The sequence below is a fragment of the Myodes glareolus genome, chromosome 2 (assembly GCF_982192425.1).
Source record: "Myodes glareolus chromosome 2, mMyoGla1.1, whole genome shotgun sequence".
Classification (NCBI taxonomy): domain Eukaryota; kingdom Metazoa; phylum Chordata; class Mammalia; order Rodentia; family Cricetidae; genus Myodes; species Myodes glareolus.
Window position 1 is genome coordinate 58,752,832 of NC_142027.1, and position 24,125 is coordinate 58,776,956.

Below are 24,125 nucleotides of genomic sequence, written 5' to 3' on the forward strand. Positions count from 1 at the left end.
TTGAAGTCAGGGATGGTTATACCTCCAGAAGTTCCTTAATGGCCAAAAGACACTTAAGGTCATGCTCAACATCCTTAGCGATCAGGGAAATGCAAATCAAAACAACTATGAGATACCATTTTACACCAGTCAGATTAGCTAAAGTCAAAAACACCAATGATAACCTATGCTGGAGAGGATGTGGAGAGAGGGGAACTCTCATTCATTGTTGGTGGGAATGCAAACTTGTGCAGCCACTGTGGAAATCAGTGTGGCGGTTTCTCAGGAAACTGGGAGTCAACCTCCCTCAAGACCCAGCAATTCCACTCTTGGGAATATACCCAAGAGATGCCCTATCATACCACAAAAGCATTTGTTCAACTATGTTCATAGCAGCACTATTTGGAATAGCCAGAACCTGGAAACAACCTAGGTGCCCCTCAATAGAAGAATGGTTAACAAAGGTGTGGAACATATATACATTAGAGTTTTACTCAGCGGTAAAAAACAATGGCATCTTGAATTTTGCATGCAAATGGATGGAAATAGAAAACGCTTTACTGAGTGAGGTAAGCCAGACCCCAAAAGAGGAATATGGTATGTATTCACTCATAAGTGGATTCTAGCCATAATTAAAGGTCTTTGAGCCTATTATTCGTGATCCTAGAGAAGCTAAATAAGAAAGTGAACCTGAAGAAAATCATGTAGTTATCCGCCTGGAGATTGGAAATAGACAAGAGTCCCAGGTAACCTCGGGTGCATGGAGGGGTGGGGGGTTGTTGGAAGGGGAGAGGGTTAGGAGTAGGGTAGGAATGAAGAAAGCTCGGGGGACTGGGATGAGGGGGAGGGAAGAAGGATGAATATGGGATCAGGGAAGTATATATCTCAACTAAGGGAGTCATTTTAGGGTTTACAAGAGACTTGATTATAAAGGGGATCCCAGGTCCAAGGAGAGATCCCCAGATTGTTCTCTGGACAGAGGAGAGGGTGCCTGAACCGACCTTGGCCCACAAACATACTGATGAATATTTTGCATTTCACCATAGAACCCTCATCTGGCGATGGATGGAGATAGAGACAGAGACCCACATTGGAACACTGGACTTAACTCCCTAGGTCCAAACAAGAAGCAGAAGGAAAGAGAACGTGAGCAAAGAAGGCAAGACCAGAGGGAACCTTCATCTGATGATGGATGGCGATACAGACGGAGACCCACATTGGAACACCGGACTGAGCCCCCCAAGGTCCAAATGAGGAGCAGAAGGAGGAAGAAAATGAAAAATGAAATCAGCCCGCGAGGGGTGCCATCACCCACTGATACAAAGGGACTGATCTAATGAGAGTTCACCAAGGCCAGTTGGACTGGGACTGAACGAGCACGTGATCCAACCAGATTCTCTGAATGTGGCCAGATTCTCTGAATGTGGCTGGCCCGGAGTCTTTCTGAATAGCCATTGATAATGACACTGGGACTTGTTTCCTCTGCATATACTGGACTTTTGGGATCCAGTCTGTTTGGATACTCACCTTCCTGGACCTGGAGGGAGAGGGGAGGAACTTGAACTTCCCACAGGGCAGGAAACCCTGACTGCTCTTTGGGATGGAGAGGAAGGAGGAGAGGGAGTGGGGGGAGTGGGAGGGTGTTGGGAGGAGGGGTGGAAATGGAAACTTTTATAATTTAATAAACTTTGAATAAAATAAAGTAAAATTGTTTTATGCTGCTCTACTTTTAAAAAAAAGAAAGGAGATGAAACAAATTAAGAAAAAAACCAAACAAACAAAAAAAAATAGAACTCTACCCTGCAGCTGGCCAATAAATGAGACCAAGGCTTCAAGGCCCAATTGTTTGAAAGTTTTGTGCTTTACAAATAGAGCCATAAAAAAATTGATAGGCTTTCATACATATGAGAATAGTCATGACGACAAAATAAGAAAATCATTTAACCAGGGAGCCTATCAGTTGAAATATTTACTTGAAGATTTCCTTAAAAGGAAGATTTGATCTTGTTGAGGTTACTAAACAACCTTAGAATTTTTCTTTCCATACAAAATTCTTCCCAAATCATCAAAATCTAGGAATCACATGGAAAACATTCCTTTGTCTAGAATTTTTAATACCTTTTCCTGGTTTTTCTGTGAAGTTAGTATTTAGAGTAAAATCCTAGAGTTGGCTTCAATTCTTTCAGTAAAGGAAAATGTGAGTCTGATTTTAGAAAAAAAGTAAAAATGGTCTCGGGGTGAAATGAAAACATTGCATGAAATTTTGGTGATTGTGCCTTAATTGTGCCAGTCCAACTCTGTGGGGTAGCTCCCTGACTTTTAAAGCAGTATTCTGGAAAGTATGGGTCAGTATAAAATTATATGTAAAATAATAATACCCCAAGTTCCTCAGGAAAGTTCTTGTTACCATATTCCAATCCTTTCTCTTTCTAAATGGTACTTTCCTGTTAACACTTTCTGTTATCTTATTTATTTTTTACTTTTATCTCTTAGTATTGAGATGGCATTTCTCCACATGCTTTCCCTGAGTTATTACATTGTAAAGCAATTCACTTTGTAATATCCATGAATGGTTTTACACGATAAGTTAAAATAGAAAATATAAGTTCCTGTTGTTCCACTTGGTGTTGTGGCACAAGCCTCTAATCGCAGAGGCAGAGGCAGGTGGATTTCTGTAAGTTTGAGGCCAGCCCTGTTTTAAAGTATTGAGTCCCAGGATAGTTAGAATTATGTAGTGAGAATCTGTCTCAAAAGCCAAGTAAGAAATATATATATATATAACTTATCTATCTGTCATGCAGATTAGGAAATTAGAAGAAATTAAGCCTGAAGACAAATAATAGTGACCTGTCATGTGAAAAGATAAGTACATTAGAAAGTATTTAATCATATCAAATAAGTTTGAAAAATAGTGTGAAATACTCCCTCTTCACTACCTTAGTCAGGTGACGCCAACTCTTTGTGTGAACTTGTAAAACGTGGATATGGAGAAGTGCATACAAGTAACCAGGCTCAGGCAGAGCTGGCTGTGTTTAGGAATAGGTTTGTATATATTTATATGCAGGTAACAGTTAATGAAAAGAAGAGGACTTGAGTTTGAAAAAGAGCAAGAAGGAAGAGGATTAGGAAGCAGGAAAAGGAACGGAGTATTTACGTTATATGTATGTAATTATAAGCAACTATATGTGAGATTTTATTCTAATCTCAAAAATAAGAAAATTTTAAAAATGCAACAGGTTTGTAGGTCTTGGTGGGTGATGCTGCTGTAAACAAACGTACTTGATGACCAAATGGCCAAAAAATGTTTCATATCTCTGTGTGTGTGTGTGTGTGTGTGTGTTGTGTATATATACAAAACATAATACTTGATAATATTAAGCAAATATTCTCTATTTTGTGGTTCTCAATCTGTGGTTCACGACCATTGAAAAACACATTTCTGATGGTCTTAGGATCCCACAACTATAAATTTCTTTTCTTTGATACTTCATAACTGCAATTTTGCTATTAAGTGTTGTCTCAGTTCCAGGACCTTCAGAAATATGTTTTCTGATGGTCACAATTCACAGATTGAGAACCGCTGGTTTATAGTTTTATTATATCATGTTTTTCATTGTTTTGTTATTGAGGCAGGATTAAAGCACATCTTCCAGACAGGTCTATAACTCATCTATAGCCAAGGATTATCTTCAAGATAATTCCTAGATTCGCTGACTACTCTACAGAGTTTATAACACAGTTCAAAACAGATTAAGAAGAAAATCAAAAAGGTAGAGAGAAAAAATTGATTATTAGAATTAATAGGTAGTATTTATAAATTTACAAATGGGAAATACTGAAAAATTGACAATCAAAATAAGGAAGTTGAAGCCTAGAGAATCTTCAATGGGCAGTTTTTGATGGTAAGAGGCAGCAGGTGAGAACAGGATAGAGTTTATGAAGGATATAAGAAAATGAAGATGCAGCTCTGGACAAATGAGTGTTTATTTTAACTGCATTTTAAAAACCTAAATCATAAATACCTTAGAAGCTAAAGACATAACAGAGACTTGTATTTTTTAAATATTGCATTTTAATTGTTGTGTGAATATGTATATGTGTAGGAGTGTAAGCATACATGATGTAGGCATGTCATGTATGTATGAATTTAAGTCATCAGACTTGTCCGAGGGGAGAGCACCTTTCCCCAAGACACCTCACCCAACCCTAACATATTTTTAAAGGAGTTGGAGAGGTGGCACAGTGGATAAGGAATACTCCTTGCAAACATGACTACCTGAGTTTGGGTACTCAGAACCCACATATGTGTTAGTGATCTATATAATAGATTCTAATAATGTGTTCTGTAATCCTTGTGCCATTTATGCTGCCAAGATGTAAGAGAGACTGGAAAATCACTGGAAGCATGCCAGCCTACTAGCCTGGTATAGGCAGCAGGAAACAAGAAACCCTGTCTCAAACAAGAAAAAAGGTGAGGACCAGTCCTGGAGTTGTCTCCTGACCTCTGCATGCATGTTACTGTATACATGCTCACACACACACACACACACACACACACACACACACACACACACATCCAGAAAGAGTGAAAGCAGAGAAAAATATTTTTGAGACTTTCTGCGCCATCACTGTGAAAGACTTTATATTTCCCAAGGACTCTGTTAAAATAAGCAAGCATCTTCAATCATGCCTTGAGGGCACTTATTCAAAACATATTTTTTTAAAAAAAAATAACCTTATATGATATAAAGAGCTCAAGGAAATGTGACTCACATAATTTTGATTTCAGGAAATTCTTAGACTGTGGGTAACGTCAGGAGATATTTACAAGTTTTCTTTGAGGCAAGGTTACTGTGTCCTGTTACAAGTCAAGGTCTCTAAGTTGTCTGCTACTTTTACATATTTACATATACAAAGAATTATAATGTCATGCACTTGCTCATTGCTGCAGAGATAAAGCAATGATATCAGGTCTAACTTAGCTGTACCCTCATCCCATTGATACTCATTCTGCTACTTTAATACACATAGGACTTGCACAGAGCATATGAAATGTAAAGCCTTGAGGTTCACACTGAATTGAAATGATCGAGTCCCTTGGCAGTCAGTTATTAAGATTGAACTCCAATTTAATATCTAAAATACAACTTTAACCCATACAGAATAAATTATTTTTCTTCCAAAAATGGCCAAAGAGGCCAGGAGGTGTTTTGCAGTTTTCTTAAGTATTTCTGTCTCGAGCCAGCTGGCAGCAAGCAAATGCCTTTTCATCTATAGTCATCTTTCTTCATTTTCCCCACATCTTAGTCTGTGTGTGTGTGTGTGTGTGTGTGTGTGTGTGTGTCTGTTTGTCTGTCTCTGCATCTCTCCTTCTCTCTCTTCATCTTCTCTGTGAATAAAAAGCCTATCAGTAGGCTGTTGTAACGGTGTCCAGGCTCAGCTGAATCAGAGTCACCAATGTTTGTCTTTCAATGTGTCCCTGCAGCCCTCACATTTTCAGACTCAATCTGTTTTCTACTTCAATCCATCCAAACCCTCTTTTCAGCTAAGTCCTTGCAGCTTCTCCTCCCTAACTTCAGTTTATCAGGGCTTCCCAAGAGAAATCAGGCCTGGGGGGTCACCAGTATTTAGTTCATTTCTGAGTACAACGGTCATCACCACAGTATGTTTAAGCCTATTTTACAATAAATTATTTTTCTTGTTCATATGGAATAACCTAAAAGGGCACCCTTATTTAAAATATAGAATTTTTATATAAATAAAATAAAGCACTGGCAGAATGTGCACAGCTAAGATTTCTTATCTGACTTGGGTTTTACATGCTAATTTCAGATGGGAGGTTACAGAAATTACTTTTTTTTAAATCTTGGTCATCTACTTAGACAAGGTGACAGATGCAGTATACACTCATAATTTAAATGAAAATGTTAAGATATTATGTCACATCTAAAACTATTTACCAGATGAATAAAAATAGCACTCTCTATGTGGTAAGCCACTTCATTAAAACTGTATAATTCGACATCATCTGCCCCCCACTTTTCCATTCTTGAAAGAAGCCAAACAACTTCAGAACAAACATTGTCTTCCTGTCCATCAGATTTAGAGTGCCGACAGAGTTTCTTTGCTTTGCTTTAGAACATATTTATTTTTAGACCTTTCAATCCACTATTGCAAACAGATGTGCTCTTTTTCCCCATAGAATAAAATAAATAACCAAGGTTACAATTGCCTTTTAAAACTTTTTTTTTGAGTAAAAGAAAAACAATAGGAGTTTTATTTCAGGATTCTACACTTGCCAGGCATCCAATCTGTAAACCATTTTGCCCTATTGGTTCAGGATGGGGAAAGACATCTGTGCACGAGGCATCAATCTGCTCTTTGGAAACACAATTTCATTTCACAGAGCTTTGATCTGTTGAGTGTAAACACAATTTTCTGAAGCTGCTCATTCAGAAGCAGAAATATTGACAATCTAAAGTCTTATCCCTAAAGACAGAGTTTTATGCCAAAAATAATAGCAGCTAATATTTAAAGAGCCTTACAATGGGACAGATGCTAAGTGAACTACTACATTCAGGATATTCCAGTTGCTACTTTCTTTGATTAGCAGTGTCCGTATCAGCATTAGATGTGGTGTACGAACATGAACAGGGAGAAATGCAAGATTACATGCTCTGCACAAATCATTTGGATCAATAGAATCACATTCAGGCACTAAATCAAGGTTTTGACTCTCAGCACAGGCATCTTCACCTAAAACAAGCCACTTCCCTTGACTAAAGTGTGCTTTGGACTTCACAGCAGACATAACTGTGATCCAGGTTAGAATACAGATATAAATTTCCTCTTAGGGTCTTCTGGGAGGTCTTACAGAGGAAGTAAAATATGGGAATCCATCTATTGCAAGCACAGGATTTAAGCACCCCATCAAGTACTTTTTTAGAAAAGGAATTTCTATTGAATAGGAACAAGGGCAAAATAAACATCTTGTTTGCTCCTTTAAGTACTAATCCATTGAACATAGAGGATTTTTTAATACCTATATTCAACAACACAAAAGCATCTATATAGTTTAAGAATTTTTTAGTTGGGTATAAGACTATGAAAAATTGATCTCTAATTTTTAGACAAGTACTGCCTATATTTAAATAAGACCTTTAATTCAATACCTCACTTGCCTTCTCAACAGCTTAATGAAACAAGAAAATGAGTTTCATTGTTTTAGATCTTACTATGTGCTAATGAGTAGGTTTCCATGTCTCATTCCTATTAAGTTTACATGTTTTCCTAGAACTCAGAATAAGAATTGCAGAGTTTTGGTTTCCCTTTCTGTCTAATAGAGTTAATCATTTGGTGTAGCATTTTAGCTCCCTTGAGTTTGTGTTTTGTATAATATCATGCTAGATAAGCCCCTAGCTCTGCCTTTTAAGAAGCCTACTTTGGTTGAACATTTGAAGTATTCAGTGGAATAATTATTTTCAAGTCTGAACAAATCTAGGGCTTTCTTTGCTTTCCTCTCTAGGTATTACAGTTACCACTTCCTTTTCTGTAGCTGTAAGACTTTATCACATATCAGGGTCTCCAGAGGACATGGAAGAATGAAGCTTAAATAATAAATGCTGGGAAAAAAATAAGCATTACATAAAGTGAGGAAATGAAACCAAGAGTTATTAGAAAAGGAGGAAATAGAAATTATGAAAATCTGGAATAATCAAGAGAGAATAGAAATATTGGATATTGTTAAGCATGGAAGAATAAAATTGTAGCCCCAGCACTTGGGAGGTGGGGCAAAAACCTTAGGACTCTAAGTTGTATCTTCTTACAAGGTTAGTTTGAAATCAGTCTGGACTGGTCTAATACTAGTCTAATACCAAGGTATTATGTTAAAAAAAAACAGAAAAGGAAAAAGTAAAATAAAACTACCCACAGGTAGCAAAGAATAAAAGGTAGAGAAAGGAATGAAAGAGGAAGGAAGATATGACTAAAAGGAAGATAAGGTAAGGCACCAATACTGATATTAGCTTCAAGTATTAGCATAATGGTGGGTCAGTGTGGTAGAGAGAAACTAGTATAGAAATAGAGCAAAGGCTTTGGAATAAAACTAAAGAGTTGAATTCATTTGACTCCTTACCTGATAAGCAGCATGTCCTCACTTGGCCTGCTCAGAATTCAATTACAAAATAGTGTATACTTGATGACATAAATGATAGAAACTGATTTCTCACAAGTCTAAAGTTTTCAAGTTCATAGTCAAAGCTCCAGCAGACACATTTTCTCATGAGGTCTAACTTTTGACTCATGATGTCTTTTCTGATGGAGAGGCAAGGGTGGCTTTTCTAGCATCTAAACAAGACACAAACTTGATTCATGGCTTGAACATCTCTCAAAGTTCCTATCTACAATAGCATCACCTACAATACCATGGGGTAAGGATTCTAACATATGACTTTTGGAGGTAGGACATAAGAACCTAGACTATCAAAATATGACCTTAGGAAATCCTGCCTTCTTCCTTCTTTCTTCCAGACAGGGTACCTATGTATCTCAAGCTTGTCTGTGACTCATTGTGCAATCCAAAACTGACCTCAGACTCACAACCTTAATTTAACCCATTTCTAGTAATTTGTGTATTGCCACATGGCAGTGGCTTACTGATGGAGGAAAGTTTTCTGTCTATGTGTTACTTTCATTGGTTAATAAAGAGACTGCCTTTGCCTTTTTGATAGGTCAGCCCTTAGGTGGGTGGAGTAGACAGAACAGAATTTTGGGAGAAAGAAAGCAGAGGCAGGCAGAAGCCATGGCTCTCCTCTCTGAGATGGAGGTGGGTTAGAATCTTCCTGGTAAGCCACGACCTCGTGGTGATATACAGATTATTAGAAATGGGTTGAATCAATATGTAAGAGTTAGCCAATAAGAGGCTAGATATAATGGGTCCAACAGTGTTTAAAAGAATACAATTTGTGTGTTGTTATTTTGGGTGTAAAGCTAGCCATGCGGGAGCCAGGTGGGAATGCAGCCCACCACTCCTTTCTACAGCTTACTGGGTAAAATTCGCAGCATCTGTCTCTGGTGACTCCATGGCATTCCTCTGTGTAGAAAGGAATGGCGCCTCCCCCTCCCCTAGCTAGCTTACACCCAAAATAATTCCACAGAAACTGTATTCATTTAAACACTGCCTGGCCCATTATCTGTAGCCTCTTATTGGCTAACTCTTACATATTGATTTAACCCATTTCTAATAATCTGTGTAGCACCACAAGGTGGTGGCTTACTGGGAAATGTCCTAACCTGCATCTGTCTCGGAGAGGAGAGTCATGGCAGCTGCCTCACTGCTTCCTTCCCAGCATTCTGTTCTGTCTACTCCACCCACCTATGTTCTGACCTATCAGGCCAAGCAGTTTCTTTATTAATTAGCCAATGAAAGCAACAGAAATGCAGAAGCCTCTCCTACATCACCTCTGACTCTGCCCTTCTTCCTCCCAGCATACAGCCTAGCTTTTCCCACCTAGTCTGTTCTTCCCTGTCATAGGCTCAAAGCAATTCTTTATTAACCAATGAAAGCAACACATAGACAGAAGGAGCTTCTACATCACACACAAAGTATTATTTTTATATCTTAGATTGCAACTGGTTCCTTTGACATTATATTTGGATTATCACTGCTCCCTTCTAAAGGTTTTCTTTACCATACAAGAAAGTAATAAAGGAATAAATCACAAGGGCATCATGAAAATTCTGCAGGCATTTTCTCTACTATAGAATGTTCCTGTACCTGAATGCACTTGCAAAAATTCTGGATGGCTTTTAAGACTAAATGCTAAGAAAATCTGAAAATACTTGGTATGAATTTCTACTTAGTTACTCATGTGTACACAAGGGAATCTCGTTTTAATCCCTGCACATGTTCTGTATTTCCTAAAATAGGAGATGTGGATTTGTTAGATGACACAGTAGGTAAAAGAAGAAAAGTTAAGTTCAGATTCCAATTTCTATGAAAAAAAATCAATATAACTACACACATGCCTGTGATTCCCAGACTGTAGTGGGTATAGACAGAATTACTGAGGTTTACTGGATGCCAGCTTAGCTGGCATTCAGTGAGAGACCCTGAATCAAAGGAACAAGAAAGAATGGTAAAGAAAAACACCTGACATCCTCCTCTGGCCTCTATATACACAGGCATGTTTGCCTGCTCACAGACATGCACACACCACATATACCACCCTCAACACACACACACACACACAAACACACACACACAAAAAGAGAGAAAGGATATATGCATAAGAACCATGAGAATTTCATCTGCTTTGTAACTAATAATAATTCAAAGTTGAGAGAAATAAAGAAACTGGCTGGTTCTGTGTTGGGAGCCACCTGGAGGCACAGGTGGTCCTGCAGTTTGGAGGTATACCTGGCTTAGCCATGTGGGGCTGAGCACCCTTGCCTGCACCCTTGCTTGCACATGCTCAGACCAGCAGAATGGCATTAACCAATCAGGACAGCGTTCAAACCTCTCCACCTTTTAAAAGCAGCTGCCTCGGGACTCTACTTCCGCTCTCTCTAAGCTTTCTCTCGTCCCTGCTCTATCTTCCCTTCCCCCAATTTTCCTCAAGGGAATGCTCTGAATAAAGACGTGACCAGGGAAGGAATTCTCGTTTTTAGTGGCGTTCATTCCTGCTGGTCAGGATGCGCCCCTCAACTGGTGCTCGAAACCCCGGGACGCTGAGGGACCCTGACAACTACGCCGGGGGACCCTGAGAAGGAAGCGCCCAGCAACGTGCAGAAAGCCCGGGGAGAAAAAGCTGAAATCAGACACCAGGACACAGAGAGCCGTGAATTTCAGAACTCTGAACACGTGGAGCGGTGAGTGACGTCAGCTGAATCCTCCAGAAAGGGGAGGAAAAAGAATGGAAAAAGTATAGGCCTAAAAAGAAAAGAAAATACAAAAAAAATCAAAGTTAAGGTATCTGAAAGAAGGTACAGAAAGCAACGGGGAAGAAAAATCCCTTAAGTTCAGTGCAGGTGGAGCTGAGAAAAGGGCGAGGTTTACGGTTGGGAGATCCGCGGCTTCCTCCGTGCGTACTTGCTGATAAGAGACTCAGGGGCAACAGTCTCGTAGGGAGGCCCGTTTGATCATGCGTGAAAACTGCCTTTCCTGTTCTTAAAGAGCCACAGAGCTTTTGGAGGTGATTTTCGCCTAATTTTGTTAAGAGAGCTCAGTCTCTGGCTCTCACGTACAGAAAACTTTAACTTTGATTGAGGAAGTAGCCGGCGGTGGTGGCGCACGCCTTTAATCCCAGCACAGGCTCTGCGAAAAACCACGTTTCCATAGCAACATGGGCGGGCGGAGGAAGCTCACCGTCGGGGCCACGTACTAAGTGCTCGTCACTCCCCGGCCCCTGGGAAGGTCTGAGACTGGGGCCCTCCGCGGCCCTAACCGGGCCCTCCATGGGTGGGCAGATGCCCCCCCTCGCCGGAGCTTGAAAAAGACTCGCGGCCGGCGGTGCGAATTCAATGCCTGAGGTGAGGCTGAGGTACAGTTCGCAGTTACGGGATGAACGGCGAGCCCGCACACGGCCCAGGGCGGGGCCATGCCTTTGGGCCAGCCGTCCGCTGCTGCCGCCGCCGCTCACAGCCACAGCCGCCAAGAATTCAGTCAGATAAAAACATTTGTCGCCAAAAATTCAGTCAGATAAAAACATTTATCCCCCAAACAACGTCCCTTTGTCAGCAGGAAGTAGTCAGATTGATGGTCTACGCCCATTCTCCCTTAAAGAACTGGTCGTAATTATCATAATAAAGGCGTGTCTACCTGGTTACCGTATCCTAGGTAACATAGGCGGACCTTTTGCCTGAGGCAATGGGTGGAATAAAACAATGCTACCTAGAGGTTTTTTCATTTGAATGCAGGAGCTGGAGAGATGGCTCAGAGGTTAAGAGCACTGACTGCTCTTCCAAAGGTCATGAGTTCAATTCCCAGTGACAACTGTTTTGGTGTTAGACAATAGAGGGGGATTACCAGTGACAGCTTCCCCCAGAGAAAGGATTTCTCTTGCATTCTTTACACTTAATTTTTAATTCAAAATTTTGCTGGTACAGGCAAACAAGATTTGCTTTTTGAAACAGAGACCTGCAGATCTCTAAGTTCAAAACCAGCCTACTTCCAGTACTGATTGTGCTGAATTTTTACACTGAGAGTTTTTAGTACTCTTAAATGTTAATTTGGGAGGAGAGTTTTGTTTATGTTTTTCTAGGAATGCTGACATACATCTGGGTGCCAGCAAGACCGACCAGAGAAATGAAGGATACTGCTGTGGAAGATTCGTGCGGAGGCAGCAGAGATGACCTTCTGGGCAGTGCCAAGAGCAGCTGTTTCACGTTATCGCCTTGAGCAACACCCTGTGCAACCTCTTATCTCTTAACAATTTTCTGACTGACTCTACTTTGCCTTTTCCTTCTTTAGGAATGGGTGGGAGCAGAGATATTCTTGGCATGCTGTGTATAGGTGGAAGTGCTGTATGTCTTTGATTGGTGTGCTACCTGCTAGCCCAAGTGAGGTGGGACAAAGTCTTTGTGACACAGGCCTTGACAGTCTTGGAATGTGTATCCTCACCCCAAGTTTGACTCTCAGCTTCTAAAGAGCTCATAGGCAATTAGCCATGCATACCCTCTAGGGATCAGATAATCCCACGGCATTGAGGAAGGTATGCATAGGCGGAGGGTGTGCAGACACAGCCCTAGCACTCCCAGGGTAGTGTCCCATTGCACGGGAAGGGTGTGTCTTGCTTTTCTTTTCTTTAATCGGTCCACACATCATGAGGTGGGGACCAGATTGGAAAATAGTTTTGCCTTATTGCTCTTAAAGACATTAATAGGGGGAGCTGTTGGGAGCCACCTGGAGGCACAGGTGGTCCTGCAGTTTGGAGGTACACCTGGCTTAGCCATGTGGGGCTGAGAGGTACACCTGGCTTAGCCATGTGGGGCTGAGCACCCTTGCCTGCACCCTTGCTTGCACATGCTCAGACCAGCAGAATGGCATTAACCAATCAGGACAGCGTTCAAGCCTCTCCACCTTTTAAAAGCAGCTGCCTCTGGACTCTACTTCCGCTCTCTCTAAGCTTTCTCTCGTCCCTGCTCTATCTTCCCTTCCCCCAATTTTCCTCAAGGGAATGCTCCGAATAAAGACGTGACCAGGGAAGGAATTCTCGTTTTTAGTGGCGTTCATTCCTGCTGGTTAGGATGCGCGCCTCAGTTCTGGGCATGGAAACACATGTCTGTGAAGCAGAAAAATATTGGAGGAGAGGAGACAAATTTCACTGCAGGTCTCCCCTCTGAAATAACAGCTAAGAAAAGCTGAGTTCTATTCAGGCATCCTGCTTTGAATTAAAACCTCCCAGGACATACAGACATCATACTTATAGGTCTTATTTTTGTAGCTTTCCCTATTATTCCTTCAACTGGGAAAAGCTAAGCCAAATGAGAATATTTGATAATAATATTATCACAGGGGTTCAGGAGTCAATACTAGGCAGCTTATAATGTCAGATCAGTCCCAAATTTTGTGGTATCTCTTAGCTATCGCCATGATCATTGACAAAGACACAGAATAGGAAAACCTAATAAAAAATTTAAGATATTCTTGTGGCATGAATAAAATGTAAAAAGAAGTAGATAAAATGTATCTTAATATTCCATTTTCATTAACCAAACATATTTAATTATTGCTTCAGCATGAAGATATTTTGTTGCTTCTTTGTGATTTTGTTGTTTTGTTTTTCAGTTGTTCTGGTAGCTTTTTATTTCTGTCTTTCATACAATACATCCGGACCACAGTTTTCCCTCCCTCCATACCTCCCTCTTCCCTCCCCCGTTTCCCCTTTACCACAGATCCACTCCTCCTGCTTTTCCTTCAGAAAAAAAAAAACAGACTACCCAGGGATAACAACTGAACATGACATGACAAGAACAGTAAAGATAGGCACAAACAATCATATTAAGACTGGAATGGCAAACGATTTGGAGGAAAGGCTTCCAAGAGAAGGCAGAGTCAACCCTACTACCACTGTAGGAGTTGATATTTATGTGTTGTTTTAAATGCTGTCCTTAAAATCTGTGTATTTCACACTTAGATACTAATTTGACCCAGCACCACCCTACAAGTCGACCCTTGTGACTTCTGGCTACACTGATGGCACAGTCTCAGCTTTCCCTCAGCAATGTAGATGAGCTTATGGCTTTTCATCATGCTTCTTTGTCTACTGTTACTCTCTGTACCTCAGCTTCCTCCTAGATCTCCGTTGTTTATTAAAAGGGCCACAGGTCTGAATGGCAGATAAATGGGGGTAAGGCCGTGTTCTTGAATTTGCTAAATAATTCAACACATCAGTATGCTCCAATTTGTCTTAGTAACTATATGCTGAAAACTTCCAGCATTTAGGGTAAAGAACCAAAATGGAAACATAAAATTATAGTATTGAATGTGATAGCCAATGGGTACTGGAAACCACAGAAAACCACCCAGAGTTTCAGACAGTAGAGGCTATAATTGCTATGCCCAGGCAGTTTTCCCAGTTTTACCCTACTCATTACCTTTCAGGACCTCCCAAAATCACACCAAAATTTACATATTGCTTTGATGAGAACATGCCGCAGGGGTGGTATATGATATAAACTGTATCAACAGATAGCCGTATTTGAGGAGCATGTTTAATCCTTTGTGTTTGGTCCTTGAGATTTTTCACAGGTCCCTTTAGTTTAGTTCATTAGCAGGTATTATAGCATTGTGTGGTGAGAATGGAGCATTTGAATACTGACGCTGTCACCTTTTATCAAGATAGTAGATTAACTTGAAAGCATTTCAGAGATGCTGCTGACAGATCTTTAGACCAGAGAACAGACTTTCATATGTTCTAATCATTTCTTGCCTCTCAAGTCACGTACTGGAATAAAGAATGCCCATGGACATACCATGAGTACTTGTCACATCTGAGGGATCTTAGATGAAGGTAATCTCAACCTCTTAAAGTCCCGGAGGTGTACTACTAAACCAGGTCAAACTTTACCCAAGAGAGAGACAGTATCTTTGTTATTCTGGTAGCAAGTAAATCTATCTGACAATGAACAGACATTATATGTGTCTCATAGGGCAGTTTGCCATACAAATACATTTGATAGATATCTTCACTTAGATGATAGACAGAAGAAAGAGGGTTTTGCTTCCTGACATTCTTCTATTAAAGTTCCTTGTTAGTCTTTTAAAACCTACTAGATAAACTTACCTATTGCTTGTTCTGCAATATTAAATTGGAGAGATTGCCAGATATTTACAAAGAATAATTTCTAATTGGTAGGACCAGCAAGATGAGTCAGTAGGTATAGGCACTTGCAGCACAAGTCTGGCATTTGATTTTGATCCCTGGGACCCACATAGTAGAAGGAGAGAACCGAGTCCTAAAGATTGTCCTTCTATCTCCACATCTCTGTGCCTTATGTTTGCCTACATTCGCATGTGTCACACTATGATAAATAATGATGATAAACAATTAAAAGTTCTAATTTAATTAGGTTTTTTTAAAAGTACTCAAGTTCAAAATTCTATTTTCTCTGACAGAAATCTACAGAAACACTAATCTAAAGTAGATTTGAAAATAAAGTAATTTCATACAATATTTCTATGTTTTCAAACCTAGAAACCTTCATATATGTGTGTTCTATTTATCTATCTATCTATTGTTAGATATGTATAAACCAATAATTGAGAAGGCTTGATGACACACAACTATAATCCCAGTCTTTTTAAAGGCTAAGATAGGAAATTTGTTGTGAATTTGAGGCTACCATCACTACAAAATAAAATTCCGTCTCAAGAAGAAAGTTTTTTAGTGAACCCCTTGTACCCTAATAACTCTATGCAGAGTTTTCAGCTTTCTAAACAGTTATAGAGGAACTTTGCAGCTTAGGATATTTGAGAGAGAGGTCACCACATCAAATTTAAGCTTTCAGGGAAGCACAAGTCAGCTAGAGGTCATTCTCAAAAATGGAATAGGAAAAGAATCCCAGACCTATTACTCAAGGGAACCTGCTTCATGAAGAAACTTGGGCTTTCCTTACTCTATCATTTGTAGACCTCAGAGGAGTTTGTGCTGGCTCATTTCTCCGTTGACCATAAAGACAACTTTGGAATAGACGGTCACATAGAAGAGAGTGCTGCCCATTCAGTGACTCACAGCCCAACCTCAGCCACTTCTAGGTGGTTTCTGTCCATTTTGTTTGTTTGTTTTGATGGTTCACTCCTCAGATGTTGACTCTTATGGAAATGAGTCCTCAAAGCTCAAGTTGCCAGTATGTCTAGGATAGTTTGATAACTGTACTGGTAATTTATTTCCCAACTAGACAGGAATTAAAGCTCCCTGGAAAGACAGAACTTTAGTTGAGGTATTGCTTCCATCAGAATGGCTTGTGAGCATGTCTCTGGTACATATTCCTTACTAGTGATTGTAGTGAGAGGGTTCAGTCAACTGTAGGTGGTGCTGCTCTTGGGCAGATGGGACTGGATTGTGTAGGAGAACCGGCTGAGTACAAGCACAGAGAGCAAGCCGGTCAGCACCTTTCCACTGCAGTCTCTGCTTCAGTTTCTCCCTTCTGGCTCCTGCCTTGAGTGCCCATCATCAAGGATTGCAAGCTGTAGGGATGAAACAAAGCCTCTCTTCCCTAAGTGAATTTTGGTGAGAGTTTTGTAACAGTAACAAAATCAACCGAGAACCAAAAATTTCAGCCTAACTCAGAATACTCTGAGTTTTGAAGGCCATTATTGTTAACCACATGGCATATTTGAAGACACTGTATGGGCATCCACTATCCAAACAACAGTCTTGGGTTTACCTCTAGTTTGTTTCAGTAAGTTACTGGAGACAGTGAGCTTCCTTATCTGTAGACTTTCAGAGTGTGATGTCAAGGGGTAACTTAACCAACTAAATTGAGTAGTGAGAAGAAAATACCTAGTCACCTCCCAGGTATGGTCACTGTTACTCCATTGAATGCCTTGCTTGACGCCTATTACAAAATATCATGTACAGACTAAATAAATGTGTGCATCCATTTGTTGGTGTCAGTACCTACTCTATGACACTTGGATCACACAGCTTGTTTCTCTTTACTTGTGTGACTCTATCTCTTAGGGTCATCTTCCTGGGCAACATGTCAGCTGGTAAAAGGAAGCAGACATCAGCTATCTTTAGTTTAACCAGAAGGAAAGAAAGATATAATTATCTTCCAGTCAAGTCATTCTGAATCTTCTCACAGCATCAAAGTGAAGCTCAGAGATAGATTTCTTGCAATTTTCACCCTTGACAGTGTGGGATACCTCAGTCAGTGGAATAATAGATGCAGCCGTAAGGAGCACAACTTTAAAAGAACCTGACATTTACAAAGCAGCTTTTGCTGGTGGAAAGAGTAAAGGCTTTGAATATTCTGTCAGTTTGAAAAGAGGTTCCCTGCCACACTATCAGGGCACACAAACCATCTGATCAACTACCAATTGACGAAAGCATTTATTAAAGTCAGCATAGGGAAATACCAGTCTGAGAGATGAAAAAAGTTAGATGATATATTTGTAGAGTTCTGGGAATGGAAAGGAGGAAGTATATTTGTGTTTTGAGAGTGAAATAAGACAAAATTTGATTAACGTTGAAACCAAGTGGAATTTATACTGATCCCTTCATCTGACTGGAAGAGACAGACTCTGGGACATTGTTTTAGAACACCAGCTAAAAGAGAAGAGTTTAACATCTTACAGTTTCGAAAGTCTTCATTTCAATAACAGTCCACTTATACAAAGAACACAAGAGTCAGTCAAACAGGATTTTCTAGATCCAAAGTTGTTCCAATAATCTGGCACACACATTTAGTCTCAGCACTTGGGAGGCTGGCAGATCTCCGAGCTTGAGTCTAGCCTGGTCTAGAGAACAAGTTCTAGGAGGGTCAGAGCTACACAAGATATAGCCTATCAAAAGAAAGAGAGAGAGAGAGAGAAAGAGAGAGAGAGAGAGAAAGAGAGAGAGAGAGAGACGAAAGGAGGGGGAGAGGGAGGGAGGGAGGGAAGAATGAGATTTAAAGCAACTACAAACTTACTTGAAAAAGAAAATAATCACCAAAGACATGGGAAAAATGAAATGGACTTTTTCTAATGAAATACTATAACAAGCAAAATCAAATGGTTGATAGGTTTAGTGATGATAAGATGAAAGGGATGAAAAAAGAAACAGGAAAGTAAAATATGGAACTATATAAATTATTTAATCCAAGCAAGAGAGAACAGACTAGAAAATAAACCCATAAAATACCTCAATTACCTCAGAATCATACAAACTAACATGTCATCCAAAAACTGAAAGAAGAGAAAACAGAAATGGTGGCTGAAGCATCATCAGCTTTGTTTAAACACTAACCTCTAACTTTGAGATGCTAAGTCAACAGCAAAGGTAACCCCAAATGCATCCACCAGTACATATCATGATCAACATTCTAAAAACAAAGACAAAAACTCAAAAGCAACAGAGGAAAATGGTTCCATGAGTAAATAAGAGAACCCAGTCTGATTATTAGTTGATTTCTCATCAAAACACTAACCCCAAACACTAGATCTAGTAGGAACACCCTGCTGGTAAAATAAATAAATAAATAAATAAATAAATAAATAAACAAACAAACAAACATGGAGTTCTCTTTGAGGAAGAATGTGGATAGGTTTTTTTTTCCCCAGTAGATCTATACTTTTAAAATATGGCTAATGGCAGGTTTAGTAAAATCATGCACTTTGCAGGAATTCCTACAACCACCACATTACTAAGCTAGCACAATCTCTACTAACTAGATTCTAAATATTTATTCTTATACTCACAGATAAGTGTAATTATCATCCTTCAACAAGGAAATGTCTCTTCCTAACAAATGGAGACTACAACAGAAAACTGTAACTAGTCAAAAGGCTGGATTGTAGAGCCCAGTCCCAAAGCATGCTTCTAGAACACAACTTCCAGACCTAACCATCACTGGAGAGGGATGTTAAAAGATTGTAAGAACAGTAATCTTTTGTGCGTGATTGTGTCTCTTGCAAATATTGGAAGCTGCACTCGTAAAACTCACCAACATGAACTGAACAAGGTTAATGCCAAAAGAAATTCTTAAACGAATGGGGAAAATAACCATGAGATCTCAACACTACATAATGAACTACTGGGAGTTAGGCAATACTGAGATGGAGAAGATGAACACAATAATTGATAACTCAATACCAAATGGTCAGACCTGGAATCATATGCAGAAGTAACATTATACAATCTGAGAAGATTATATTTATGTACATTTCTATACTTATGTATAGAAATATGTAACAACATATTAGTGAAAAAAGAGATCATGAATTTGAAACAGAGATGGAAGAGTTCTGAGGGTGGGGGTTGGAGGGAGGATGGTGAAGGGGGTCAAACTTATTATCATGGCACATGTGCAGAGGTCAGAGGACAAGCCTATGGAGCAAGCTCTCTTGCATACATGTAGGAATCAAATTCAGGCTGCTAGGCTTGCTCAGCAATACAAACAATAAAGATGATGTTCATAATGTATACAATCTCTCTATATGCATATGATTTCATAAATAAACAATATAGTCACAGTATAAGTCCACAATATGTGGTACTAAGAAATGATAACAAAGTATCACAACTGTAAAAATTTATCTCTTGATCATTTTATGTTGCAGTGGAGAGGGTCACTTGTTCATCCCATTTGCTTGGCTTCCTTAGCCCCAAAATAACCACACAGAAACTGTATTAATTAATTTACTGCTTGGCCCATTAGCTCTAGCCTCCTATTGGCTAATTCTCACATCTTGATTTAACCCATTTCTGGCCGTGGCTTATCGGGAAATATTCAGCATGTCTGACTCTGGCGGCTTTATTGTGTCTCTCTCTTACTTTCTTTCTATTCTTCCCAGCATTCAGTTCTGTCTTTCCTGCCTACCTAAGTTCTGTCCTGTCAACTAGGCCAAGGCAGTTCCTTTATTCATTAACCAATGAAAGCAACACACAAACAGAAGGACCTCCTACACGAATTTTATGCTGCCATTGTAAGTGACTTTGGCTCTTTTCTGCATCATTAACATACTAGGACATAGGCTACAGGAGTGTGTTCTGCAGAACACGCCAGGCCTTTAGTAGAAAATAATATAATTAGCATTGTTATGAGTCTTGTGTTTTCTGTTAGTGCTTGAAAACAAACAATGTATGTTTCTTCTACATGCAGGCCAAAGGAAATTGGGCGGTCAATGATGACAACAATGAAGTGTGAATATACAATTCTTTCCCACATACAAAAGAAAAGCAAATACATAGAATATCAACACAGTTAACCACAATGAATGTGTGTGTGTGTGTGTGTGTGTGTGTGTGTGTGTGAGAGAGAGAGAGAGAGAGAGAGAGAGAGAGAGAGAGAGAGACCAACTTATTGCCACTTAAAGTGTTACAACACCTATCAATATTTTTTTCTGGTATGGAGATATAGAGCAATGACCTGAGCATGGGACTGGTTTTGAGCTTAATCCTAACCACCCAAAGGAAACGACAAAGATGTCATGCTTTTCTCATTTCCTCAGTGTCATATTACATGTCAAATATTATTAACCATGCTCCTATTGAAGAGAATATATTTTATATAATCATTATTTTCAATTTTGCTTAAATAAAGTCCATAGTATTTTTCCAAAATACACCCTACAGAGAAATTGGAAGTGTCTTTTTAATGTTACTAACATTTTAAGCCTAAATACTACATTTCTGTTGATTCAGTAGGTGCTCATTAATTTTCTGTCATTTTTAAAGTCAACTTGTGCTCCTATAAACCACAGAATTTTCTTATGTATATATGCAGATAAGAAAAAATATATACTTTTTCTTACATATATTTTTATCTTCATATATACATAAGAAAATTGTGTTTTCATATATATGCATATATGTGGAAATTCTGTATTTCTGTCTAGCCTATAAGGTTATATCAACACCATTTTTTAATATAGCAGAGCATTGAATATAAATTGCAAGCATAATAGGTTTATATCTTTCTGTTGAATATCACATTGTGTCATTTAGTAAAATATTTCAGTGTTAAGCCTTAGTTCTGCATCTTTTCAGATTTTTTTCTGGTTAAAAATATTGGTATAGAAATTTCAAAAGTCCAGGCAAGAAAATAAAGGATCCCTATACCACCAAAGATTATTTATTTCAACATGATCATGAGATCACTTAGAACTGAGTCATCTCAGTTTATAAGCATGATTTCAAGGCTGTATTCATATAGTCCAATAATTAATAGTATTAGTATTTTTTTCGATTTCTTTCATGTCTTCTTCACAGGTGGCAATAATCAAGCAAATGAATAGCTTCTAAAATCCAACAATTTATGACTTGTTTTTATGATAAGTATCAATTTCCATGAAGTGTTGAGAAATAAATAAAACATACAAGATAGACAGAGAATACAAAACGAGAGCACCTTCCCTTCCTGTCTTCCTTTCTAGAAGGAAGACTGGGTTATCTGAATGGACTTTCAGAAAGACTTTTCCCTGGAAAAAAGGAAAAAGCCAGCAATCACATATATAAAGTCAATGTTCACTCACAGAAAATAACCCTTGTGAGTCAAAGACGAATATCTAGGTCTATAACAGTGAACACTGGAGAGCAGACCCATGTCAAGGAAAGACCATTCCAACTGCAATTTAGGGAGAAAGAAAACCCAAACTGTCATCAAAGTCTTGACAAATAACCTGTTTCTTTGACCTATTTAAGATCCTTTTGTCTCCTGTTTTAGACCTAGCTATTGTTTTTTGAGGAGGTGAAAATTTATAGTTATAATTGAAAACTGCTATTAGTAGTGGGTTTTCAGAAATATCTTTTGAAAAATGTTGCTGGATGCCCATTTTTAGACTTAATAGTACTAACTAAATTTAATGAAATTTAAGATAAATATATATTCATACTAATATACATTACATATGATTTACGTATAAGATGCCTTAAATGGAGGTACCCTGTAAGAGGGCAATAATGCCCCTACAAGATACCACAGGCTAACAAAAAAAATGCCCACTGTCAATAACGGGTTACTTTATTTAAGTTGCTGGCCAGTTGGTGAGGGAGAATTATCTGTATTCTGTCAATCATGTATTTTAATAAAATGCTGATTGGCCAGGCAGAAAGTATAGGAGGGAAAAACCAGACAGGAAGTAGAGGTGATGCAATGAGAACAGGAGAATTCTGGGAAGCAGGAAGCTTTCTCTGCCATTCCTGCCCAGATCACCAAAGAAGCAACATGTGAGTTGACAGCTGAAAAAGGTACCAAGCCATATGGCTAACATAGATAAGGATAATGGGGTAGCATAAGTTATAAGGGCTATTAAGTAGCCCGACCTAATGGGCCAATCAGTTTATAACCTAGTGTAGACTTTGTGTGATTGTCTTTGGGATTTGCTGGTTGTGGGGTACTGGGCAGGACAGATACCCCAACAAGCCGGCCCTACATGTTACAGCCAGTGGGGTCCCAAATATTACAGACTATAGCAATTGTTCTTGGTGACTCCAAAATTTGATTGTAGGACCCTATTCCTGAAGACACCAATGCTTCCATCATAGTGGAGAATCCATGCTGGTACTGACCTAAACTCTATTTGTACTGGAAGGTGCTATGCATGTGGACAATGGGGAAAAATAATATCAATATTATCAGCTGTAAAACATGTGAGCTACAACAATGACCTTTTTGGGAAGATATGCCCACTGGTGCAACAGTAGCAAGAATGTCATGTGAGTAACCAAAATGTTGTTGGCTTTAAGGCCTGCTCCACAGGTGGAACCTATACTTGGCATAGTTACTGGTGCCAACCTTCCACAGTTAGACAGGTAATAGTCTTCAATGGAGAAGCTAATATTTTTATTCTGCTACTGAGATTCAGTGTTAACCTGACTTATGATAACTTCTTTCTGTATCCATAGATTAGCACATATCTCTAACTTTATCAGAAAAGGTTCTTTCTTTTCCCAGGAGATAGTGATTATTACAGAGTGATCAAGAAAATTGGCTGTGGAATGGTCATGCTTAAGGACATCTATATCATGTCACACGTCCCTTCTTCCAAAAGACCAGGGATCACTGCAAGAGAGGGGGAAAGGAGCCAGACATAGAGGATGGCTATGAGAAAGCTGTGCTTACCAGATGCAATAAAGCAGCTGCACACATGAATTCAAAGTGGTTGTGACAGCATGTGCAAAGCCATACAATGCTCAAGACAGACCAGATCCCAACATGGAGAAGAAGATGAGCAGCAAGCACTTAGCTCAAGAGCTGTTGGTAATTGATAGCTGTTGGAGAAGGAAAATCAGCTTTATTTAACGGTGTGGATCCTGGTAGGTTTAATATGTTCTTGTGGATGGGTCATACACTTAAGACAGTTCGGAAACCTGCATGGGACTAATATAGGCTCTCTAGAGACATGTGAGAGTTGGGCAGCTTTTTTCTACTTGTAGGGCTTCTAATGATGAGAGCAGGGTCTGTCCAGAATGCTTTGGCTGGCTTCCAGGAACCTATTCCTCATGCTGTGCTGACCTGCCCAGCCTTAATGGAAGGTCAGGAGCTTAGTCCTGCCTCAACTTGGTATGCATGCTTTGTTGACACCCATGGGAAGTCTTCCCTTTTCTGAACAAAACAGAGGAGGGGGACACAGATTGGGAACACAGTGGTGGGAGAAAGAGAATGGGAGAAGAGGAGGAAGGGGAAACTACATTCAGGATGTAAAATAAATTAATAAATTTAATTAATAATAAAAAAGAAAACAAAAGAGTATATAGGGAACACCAATGGTATTGAATAGTTTTTTTTTTCATGAAGATACAAGTGTGTATGGAAGAGAAAGAGAGTAGGTCTAGAAAAAGAGGGGGATGAATATGATCAAGATACAATGAATACAATTCTTGAAGAATTAAGTTCTTCAGGAGAGAAAATGCAGAAGCAAAAATTTGAGAGTAATATCAATTCCTGAGTACTAGTATTATAGCAAAACACCATAGTTGAGGAGCTTATGTAGAAGTTTA

General features: G+C 39.2%; 1 pseudogene; it reads left to right on the forward strand.

Annotated features, from left to right (window-relative positions):
- Nucleotides 1-11,328: 11,328 nt before the first annotated feature.
- On the forward strand, nucleotides 11,329-11,534 carry LOC148122976 (Nuclear RNase P; annotated as a pseudogene).
- Nucleotides 11,535-24,125: the final 12,591 nt, after the last annotated feature.